Source organism: Cryptomeria japonica, chromosome 6 (assembly GCF_030272615.1).
Source record: "Cryptomeria japonica chromosome 6, Sugi_1.0, whole genome shotgun sequence".
NCBI lineage: Eukaryota > Viridiplantae > Streptophyta > Pinopsida > Cupressales > Cupressaceae > Cryptomeria > Cryptomeria japonica.
This window is the reverse complement of record NC_081410.1, coordinates 343,575,213-343,586,499: the sequence shown is the minus strand read 5'-3', so window position 1 is coordinate 343,586,499 and position 11,287 is coordinate 343,575,213.

Genomic DNA, 11,287 nt, shown 5'->3' with positions numbered 1-11,287 from the left:
AGAAAAAAATGGATTACTGCAAAAAGAAGTAAGGATGCTAAGAAGAGAATAGGAAATTCAGTCTGCAAGATTTTGTGAAATCTTGGAACAAAGGAATAAAATGCAAAATGAAATAGAAGGAAGAAACAATGAAATTGTACAGCATGAAGATCTCACCGAGCAACTCTCCAATGCAAATGAAGAGATCAGAATTCTCAAAGAACAGAATGAAAGTTTGAAAAATGAGCTAGATATTCAAAAGCAAGCAAATGAAAGGACGATGAAATCTCAAACAGATCAATTAAATGAGCAAAATCTTCACAAACAAAAAGGTAACGCTGGTCTTGGTTACAATGAAGAAGGTGAATCTTCCAAGCAAGGTAGCCAAAGAAATCAAAGACCTACATGCAATTACTGTGGTAAGACAGGTCACACATCAAACAAATGTTGGAGCAATGGAAAGACAAGATTCAAAGGCAAATGCTACAGCTGTAATCAGCATGGTCACAAGGCTAGTGAATGCAAGGAAATACCAAAATTTGAAGGCAAATGTCACAAATGCAAGAAACAAGGTCACAAGGCATCAGAATGTAGAACAAAGACATTCACTCCAGCAGAACAAATTGTCAAAGCAATATTTGGTTGGGATTACAATACCTGGTGCAGATGTCATTATTGTGGAGAATATGGACACATTGGGATGAATTGTATAAGGCATCATCTAAGGAAGAAAGATACAACTATAAGATGTTATACATGCACTGAACTCGGACATATAGCCAAGAACTACATGAACACGAAGAAGGTTGAAGATGAAAAGAAAGCTAAAGCTGACAACATTCGGAAACAGATGAGACAGCAGTGGGTTCCTAAATCTACCGAGCAGGATAATTCAAGCAATAGTCTTGTCACTCAAGAATTGGGTGACCCCACCATTACAAATTAGATCCATTAAAGAAGATAAGGAACTGCATTTTCAAAGCCTTACCATAAGCAGTTCCAAAATACAAAAGCATAATCGATGAAATCAGTATTTCCGATACATACAGAAAAGTCACCTACCGAGTTGAATGTTACCGAGCATGGTAAAACTGCAGACCTTACCGAGTTAGGTCAGTCTTACCGAGCAATCGCTAAAGTCATTAAGTCATCTCACCTACCCACTTATCAAGTATTAATGAGAGAATTTTAATAAAAAGGGCAAAATCGACTTCATTCTTCACCGCGTTATTTAGCATTCGAAGAGCTTAGGTTTTCAAAGTGCTTAAGGAGATTTAAGATGAATTTGCAGCGAAGGATCTAAAAAGAACTCGTTCCATTCAGCAATGACTTCCACTAGCACCACCAGCAGGAGCAAGGCGAAGAAGACTTCCAATATGTTAGTGAAAGGAGTTAAATGGACAGTGTCGAACTTCAAACTCGTTCCAGCAATCGCAGAATCACTCGACCCAAGTGGAGCACAGTCCAGAATTCCTTCCAAGGTACTTCTTATCAATGACATTCGTACTCATTTCAAATGCACTATTCAGGAGTTAGGGACTTTAGAAATGGACAATGCCCTAAGTCAGCTATGTGTTGACAAAACCCTAAAACCCGAGCATAGACATTTGGAAATCAAAGGTTTGACCCATATCCTACACCTACCAAGAAATTTTCAAGTGAAATGGATTAGGTATGTATTGAGCCATGTACATGATGGGCAACTATGGTTAGATCAACCTATCTTAATAACAAAGAAGATGATTCATAGAATCACAGGTTTACCGATGTCAGACAAAGCAAAATCCACCAAAACCCTAGGTCGGGACGAACTGCAGGAGTTAACTCTTGCCGAGTGGGATGGCAGAGGATTGAAAATTAACAATGTATCTGATGTTGAACTTAAATTTGGTATTATTATCATTGCATATAAGCTGTATAGTTCCAGTAGGCTAAATAGTGTGGCATGTGAGGCAGTAGACCTTGCCTACAAGGTAGTAAAGAAGAACATGGATTTTGACCTAGCAGAGGTTTTACTAACACAATTCAACAAGAACATGGACAGTATAAGGACATCAAAGAATAATCCATGCAAATTTGGTTCTTTGTTGATTTGTATATTTTTCTATGTACAAAACTTTTTCCCTTCTAAAGGCACAGTAGTATGGAGGAAGGATACTCCAATTTTGTATCAGATAAATGAGTTTATAGCAGAAATAGGTCAGAATTTTGAGACAGTAATGGATAATTATTTTGAAGAATTTAAGGACAAAATGAACAACAGGTTCAGGATTCCTCCTAAGTTGGTAAAAGATTACAAGGATGATATATGTTTCATGGTAGACTATGATAAAGTTTACATCCAGGCAACCATACCCCGAGTGGCATGGGTAAAACCATTAACTTATGAAATTAACATAGATGAAGCAAGGGATATAATAGAAGCCCTGATAAATGAACCAGCCATTCCCAACACCCCTGCATTTGGCACTTATGATGAGGCCAAAGCCAGAATTGAGCTTGAAATCAAGCTTCCAAAGGCCATCACCAGTACCAAGAGAAAGGCAGCTAAAGAAACAGAAGAGGAATCAGAAGAGGAAGCAGAAACACCAAAGAAGAAAGGCAAAGTAGTAATCACCAAGCCTAAACTTAAAACTGCAGTGTTCACAAGGAGAACCAGGAAAGGGCAGAAAGAAAGTGAAGTTGTATTCAGGAAACCCCCTCCTACCTTCGAAGAAAAATTGAAACAGTTGGAACAAGGATCTGGCATGTCTAACTTCAAGGCACTGAAGTATGAAAGCAGATCAGATGCAGAAAAGATGCAGATCGAGGAGCTTTTACTAAACAAAATGGGTAAATGGAAATATACCCCAGATGATATCAGTTCTCAAATTCCAAATGAGCTTCTAGTCAGGATTAGACCAAGATGGACTTCAACAGTGCAAACTGTCAAAGACATTTATGCACAAACCTTAAAACAGTTGTTACCGAACCTGACATATAAAGAAGTAAAAGAGGCATTAAAGGAGAATGAACACCAAATGACACTTAGGTTTCATACCTTCTTAGTTCTCTCCAAGCAGATAGAAGCAATAGTAAATAATGCCACAATTGTGTGGAAAAGGATATATAAGCTGCCAATGCCATCTGACCCCACGGTAACAATTGAGGGTGATAAAGATGATGAAGAGGATGAAGAGGAGAAGGAAGAAGAAGAAGCAGCTGAGGAAGAAGGTGACACGATAATAATAGGTGATGAAGAAGACACGGTGATAATAGGTGATGAAGAAGACACGGTGATAATAGGTGATGAAGAAGATGATCCTGAACAGGTAGCAGCAGAAGTCATTGCATCTCTTCTTCACTCACCACAGAAAGGCGTTGCATCATCAGCTTCAGCCAGCAGGATTGTGAGCACAGTAGCTACATCTATTGCTCAATCCTTGCCAATCACCTCTCAGCTCCAGACCCCAACAGTTACCTCATCCACCAAGCTGCAGAGCATGTCATTATCTACCGGGATGCAGAGTGTTGCCTCTACCGAGCAACAAGTGACTTCTTCAGTCACCGAGATCACAACTTCTCCTGCAGCATGTATAGTAAGTTTTGCAACCTCTCCAGTTTTGACACATTCTTTAGCACAAATGATCACACCAATCAGCACTCCTGTATGTACATCAATTTTGGGAACAGTCGGTACATCCATGAGTCTTCCTCTAGTAAATCCCATTCTAGTTATAATAGCTACTCCAACCTTATCAACCATTGTAACTACATCAAAAGATAAGGAAGTAAGCACAGAAGTAATACAAAAGACACCTTTAAAACTTCTGCTTACCGGCAAGGCTATAGAGGATGATATAGATCTGGATAAAGAGATTGTCATTCCACAAATAGACCTCAATACTGCATCAATTGATGAAATGAGATTGATCAGCCAGTTGTTAGAACAGAAAGCAAAACAAAAACAACTAAGAAGTGAGAGAGATAGGGAATTCAACATCATAAACGGTGCAAAGACCATTCTCACAGATGCCTTAGGTATAAAAGTTGATCCCTCTCAACACATTTTGCTACAACTCGAAGAGGCTGTGAACAGATTCAATGAGGACTCATCAGGAGAAGAGAAACTGATAGAAAGAACCGAGAAGAAATTTGATAACAAGGTGCTTGAGCACATTGCTCAGTAGATAGCAATAAAACAAGTTGAATTGACCACTATTTTGGCCAAGTTAGAAAATTCTTTTAATAATATAACTTCATTTTGTGCAAAGTTATGTGATGTTACCGAGTTCACAAAAGGAATCAGAGATCAACTGAAGAAAATTGATGATGATCTGAAAGTAAGTGCACAACAGTTGCAGCTTGACCCCAGCTCAAGCTCAACTCACCATTCAAACATCAGATTCCTATTAGATAAGCAATCAGAATTGCTCAGGGAAGATGCAAGGATCCGGTCTACATTGTTAGATATTCAGAATATGATCCTTCCTAACATGGATACAATGCAGAAACACATTACACATTCCAAAACATTGATCCATGATAATAGTTTTTCAGTTGTAGAGCATGTAATTGAACTATCAGCCAAAGTTCAAGTTGCATTGTCTATTTGCACAATTTTGCAAGAAAATTGGGATAAGACCTTGGCTCATATCAAACAAGTACACTCAGAGTTTATCTCACACTTTAATATTTCTATTTGAGTTATCTATTCTTTGGCATTATTGTCAAAAAGGGGGAGAATATGGAACATATTAGAGACAAAGGGAGAATGTAAATAACAATTGGTATAGAGATAAGTGTATAGAATTATATGTATATTCTATGGGGGAGTTATGTACAGTGAGATATACAGGTATATACAGCAATCTACAATTGGTATCAATTTTGAAGAATCAAGTCAGCATGACAGATTCATTTTTGTCTCATAAGTGTTTTTGTCACTAATGCCAAAGGGGGAGATTGTTGGAATAATGATATATTTGTCATTAGTGAATACACTTAGTGAAAACACTTATTCGATTTTGAATGTTACCGAGCTCATCACTCAGTCTACAGCCTATACCGAGCATTCAGCAAAGCTCACCGATTAAACAGTTCAAACCGAGCAGTAAGACTGTCACCGAGCATATGAGACAAATAGCAGTTACCGAGAAGTCAGTTCAAACCGAGTCACCAGTGGTTACCGAGTGACACTATATCTACCGAGTCACCACAGCTACCGAGTTCCAAGCTACACTTCGGGACTAGTATGGACCGAGCTTCTACTCTTACCGAGAGCATGATGATGCCGAGTACTGTAGTGGACGTCGTGTATCAGAAGATCACCGAGCCAGCTTGACGAACCGAGTATCTACCGACTCAATAATATTTTGTTCACCTATGTAAGGCCGACTTAAGAATGAGTTTATGTTATTAATTTGTATGAGGTCGACTTTATGAAATGTAAATGTAATTATGGACGGTATATATATGTGATGTATTATACCATCTGTAGTATGTATGTAAGATGTATGGATATGCGTAATTAAAAGGAGCAGAGCAGAAACTGCATTAAGGCAGCAGACCAGAACATTTTCGCAGAGTCAGTAAAGGAGCAGAATCGACATATCTATCTCAGAAGGAGATCAATACTCAAAGGATCTTATCAGTAATAAAGTTGTAAGTCAAGATCTACTATTTCATCCTAACAGTTGAATCAGTTTGTAAATCCTTTTACTGGGTAGACTTAACAGTCTTTTGTAAATCTCTTAACCGAGTGCATACTTCATTGTATGTTTGTAAATCCTCTAACAAGGTGGACCTAGCAGTCCAAATTTTCTTCTAACAGGGCAGATCATCAGAAGTGATCATTGTAAGCCTTAACCGGCCAACTTTTACTGCAGTACCAAAGTTTTGTGGGTACCATCCCCACCCCAGTTTTACTTTCTATTTGGAAGGTTTCTGGGTCACCAAATCTTTGTGTTATGTGTTGTGAATGATTATATTTTCATGCATGCAGTAGATTAAATGAATGAATGGTTTAATATATGCAAGTGCAGAAATGAATTAAAAGTTTTAAGCGTTACTGATTCACCCCTCCCCTCTCAGTAACTTGGTTAGTCCTGAATATTTTCAACACTTTAGGCCTTCAACCCAATAGACATCATCAACACTTCTCTTCCCATTAAGATAAATAACTCCCTTACCTTTAACCATACAGGGTGAGTCATTGCCAAATCTGACAACACCACCATCAAATTCCTTCAAGGAAAGAAATTTGCTCTGATCACCAGTCATGTGATGTGAACAACCATTATCAATGATCCAATCATCAGAGTTATCCATCTTGGACACTAGTGCCTTCTGATTTGATATCTCTTCCTTAATAGCTACAAACACAATATCTTCACTAGCATCATCATCAGGTTCTTCATCAACAATACCACTATCAACCGCTATAAGACAATCTCTCTTGCCTTTTCCCTTATACTTCTTGAATTTGTCTCTCTTGTATTCATTTTCACCATTAGGACAGTTAGCTTCTATATGACCAATCTTGTTACAAACAAAACACTTTAAAGGTAGCTTAGCTCTATATTTCCCAATGCCTCTAGGCAGTCATTTTGCCAACAATGCTTCAAGTTCCACTAAGTTGTCTTCATCATTAGCATCTCTGCTGGATCTAGATTCATAGCTATGGCTAGTATCTCTACTTCTCACAGATAGGTTAGAGACAAAATCTCTGAATGCAGATTCTGATTTTTGTACACTACCATCATATCCATTTAATTCAAAAGCAATAAGTTTTCCAATGATAGAGTCAAGAGTTACCTTAGTTTTTTCAATGGATTTCAGCTCCTGAATAGCTGCAACTTGGATAGCATAGACCGGTAGCAAGGTTCTTAGTACCTTACTGATCATTACGACATCTTCCACTTTCCCTCCTGCACTCTTTATTTCACCAACTATCTCTTTTATCCTTTGACCATACTATTCGATATTCTCACCTTCAGACATTCTCATGTCATCAAACTTTCCTCTTAAGCTCTCCTCTTTAGCAATCTTAACATGTTCATCATTGCTATATATCTATTCAAGTTTTTTCCATACTTCATATGCAGTTTCAAGATCATGAACATCAACATATTCAGCATCAGACAAGAAACTGATAATAACCTCCAATGCTTGATGATTTTCTTGTTGTTCTTTCTTCTGATCATCAGTCAGAGTTCCAGTAGGTGCAATATACTTAGTTTTTACATGATCCCAATACTGACTACCAAGACTCTTAATGTAAATCTTCATTTTGTCACTCCATATCCTATAGCTATCTTTGTTGAACTTTCAACCTTCTTTCTTCATCATGATCTACAAGATCTTTTCCTCAAGATGTTAGGCTTTTAGGTTAAAGAGGACCTGGGACGCTCTAATACCAATTGATGGTATGATGAAAGAATAAGTATCTGGTAGAATACTGAGAGGGGGGGGAGTGAATCAGTATACTAAAAAACTGATACAAACTTCCCAATCTCAAATTCAAACTCATAAAGTAAACTTTCACTTATCAAGATCAATAGCCAACATCAACTGGTTAACTGTTATAACAACTTAACAGTAAACAACTTCAATCTTATAAACATAAAAATGCTTAATCACATCTCAACATATTCAATCTCTCAATGCTTTAGTTATCATGCCTTATCAGAATAGTTAAGTAATCAATCAAATCAACAAATAAGATCATAACCACAAAAACATTCACCACTTGACACAAATGTTTATACATGGAAAACCCAAATAGGTAAAAACCACGGTGAGATGAGACTCTCAAGGATAGCTATCTGAACTCTTATGAAGTTTGCCCTATTAGGAGCCAAGCCTGTTAAATCTTTTACAATAAGTCATATTAAGAACTGATTCTATTAGGAATCACTCGGTTAAAGGATTTACAAAATGCCTTGATGAAAAAGAAAAATACCCTGTTAGGAGTAACCTCAGTAGAGGTTTTGAGAATCCAAGCTAATGGACCACCTTGTTAGAGGATTTAATAAGTAACCAAGCTTGTTAGAGCTTACCTGGTTAGGGGATTTCAATTCTGTTGTAATTGTTAGAAAACAACAGGTTTTCTTGATTTGTCTAAATAGCACTACATTTGCTTGATCAGATCCTTTTAAGCTTCAATCTTGTTTTACACAAACTGCAGATCCATTCACTGGTTAGGCAACCAAACACTCAACTGGTTTTCAGCCAACACTTTGCCAACACTCTTACAAACAACTTTATCAACCTTAAATACAAATCAATTAGGTCAGTAACACAACAAAAACCTAATTCTCTCATAGAGATTACAAACAAGTCGGTTCAATCTTGACTGTTAGAAATCATAACAATCTTTCACATTCTTAAAAAAAAATCCAACTACTCCATGATCACCGCTTCATCGGACTTTGTAACTCATCACGTGCTATGCATTAGATGCAATCCACTTTGCTCATTCCATAGACAACCAAACAACCAAACAACATGCCAAAAACAATGTAAACTTATCCTCATTCAATGATCACATGTGTCGCCATCATTACCGCTCATCATTAGATCTTAAACCAACAAACTTGATCGATTAGGGTTTAACAAAAAAAACAACTGGTAGGGTTTATCGGTTACATTGCATAGAAAAGGGTTTAACCTTATACACAGGTTTACCGGTTCAACTCACAAACTAACATACCGGCTTACAACATCTTCCTCAAAGCTCTTCCTGCCGGTTACCCAATACCAATAATAACAACAATATCAACAATATCATAAATACCATTACTGGTTCAATTGACATCAATGACAACATAACATATCATTAATACAATCTTCATGCAAATGAATCACAATGAATCACATGTCTTCTCTTAGTTAAAAAACACTACAATTTCATAAGGAAATGAACCCCTATATCTTGTGTTTGGCGCACTTGTGCATGTGAGTGGACCTACTACTAACACACACTATCATTTCCCTTTCTTTTTGTGGTCCTAGGTGCAAGAGAAAAGTGTTAGCGATGATCATTTTTTTTTTATTAGATTTCTTGCCTCTTGAGAAGGCATTAAGGCTAGTGAGAGGGAACAACCCAAGTAGTACTTCTTCAACCTACTATATAAATAAAAAAGTCAGGTGAAAACCGCGATTTCTTGGTGATGTGCATCTACATTGTTGAGGGTATAACTTGAGACTTAGAAAAACACAACAATAGACAACAAAAGATTTATTTATTATTGATTGAAATATATTTTCAATACAGGTAATTACAATCAAGAGGATTAAATCCTCACAAGATGCAACACATTACAACTTACACAATTTTTAGAAAATCCCCTTTCTCACAATCCAAATTTACCGTTCCCAAAAATTGCTACATGTTTCCTGAAATGGGTACTGAATAGACTCCCTATGATTTGGATCCAAAAGTACAATTTGGAATTTTAAAATTGGCGGTCTAGTGCCAAAAGTTGAAATTTCAAATTTCAAATTTGAGCCAAATTTGAAAACTGGAAACTTTCCAAAAAGTTGTCCAATCTTCTAGAATCCATAACTTTTGATCCGGTGGTTTTGATTGATGCATCGTTTGAAGTGTTGGAAATATCTTGAAGTGAAGTATGTGCTAATAATTTGCTTCACTGATTCAAGCCATTTCTAGGGCCATACAAGACCGTTTAGTGCCTCAAATCTGACTCGAAAGATATTTTAGGGGATTTTCAGGAAACTAAAACTTGAATAAATTTCAAACTGTAAATGATTTTGGCATGATTCTCTCACCAAAGTGCTTATTTTTCAGTTCTAAATCTTCACACAAATTTCTATCTCCATCCACCTTCAAATTGATGCTTTATAAAAATAGCAAGTTGACTAAAAAAAGTAGCAAAGTAATCCTAAAAGTTGGAATTTCTTATTCGCCCAAATGGGTATCCAGAAATACAAAAAAAATTGAAAGAAAAACTAACAGAAGGAAATATTTTTGGGTGATGCAGGATTGCCCTTACACCACTGGATGATCATGCATAAAACACCTAGGGTAGTTTTAGAATTGACTCCATCATGTCTTAGCTGGTTGAGGAAAATCCAAATGGCCAACCTCTACCTTAGACAACCGTAATGAATCATCCATAGGTCTTCCTTTCCAATTCACCAGATATTCCTCATACTACCTGTTTCTAGTATTCCTTCCCACATGAAAATCCAAGATTTCTTCAATCTCCTCCTTCTCTAAAGTAGGTGCAGGGATTTTATATTGTTCTATTATTGGTCCCTCCTCTATGCCACCTTCATGATATTTTGTTAAATCTTCAATTTTGAGCACACAGAAAATATTGACTCCATTCGACAACTCTACCTCATATGAGTTCCTTGAATCATACTTCATCAAAATATTACAAGGACCAAACTTTTTCATCTTCATCTTATTGTAGGTTCCACTGCAAACCTTTATTTTCTCAAGTGGATGATAGCTTCATCTCCAATCTCGAACTTTTTATACCTCCTCTTCTAATTATCCTTTTCCCTATACTACATATTTATCTTGTTAATGTGCTTCCCCACCTCTTCATATAGATTCTTGATGTGCTCTGCAAAGTCTTTATCTTCGACACTTGCATTCTTCTCTTGGTCCATCTTCCTTAATTTTGAAGCAGTCCTTAGACTGCCTCCATATACAATTTGGAATGGTGATCTGCTAGTACTCCTATTGAAAGAATTGTTGTAAGAAAATTTTGCCTATGCTAAGATCAGGTCCCATCCCTTGGGTTTATCTCCTACTAAGTATCTCAATAGGTTACCTAGACACTTATTCACTACTTTAGTTTTCCCATCACTCTGTGGATGGTGTGCAGAATTGAACTTCAACTTTGTTTTCAATATATTCCACAAGGTCTTCCAAGAGTATCCAATAATCTTAGTGTCATAATCTGAAACTATACTTTTTCACAGATCATGTAGTCTTACCACCTCCTTGAAGAATAAATCAGTAATGTGGACAATATCATGGGTCTTCTGGCATGGGATGAAATGCACCCTTTGAAAACCTGTCAACCACCACAAACACTGAATCACTCCCTCTTTGTGTCCTTATTAAACTAAGAACAAAGTTCATACTTATATCCTCCATGTTGGATATTAGTGTTGTTGCCATTGATGTCAACATATTCCTGTGTTCTTGTGTTTTGGTGTTGCAGAGAGTTAAGTTGATATATTATAGATATGTTGATGCGGATTCAGAGATTGGTATCTTCATTTGTTTCAGCATGAGTGTCAGATGTGAATTTTGGAGAGTGTTTAAGGTGTTCATTTGTGTCCTCAG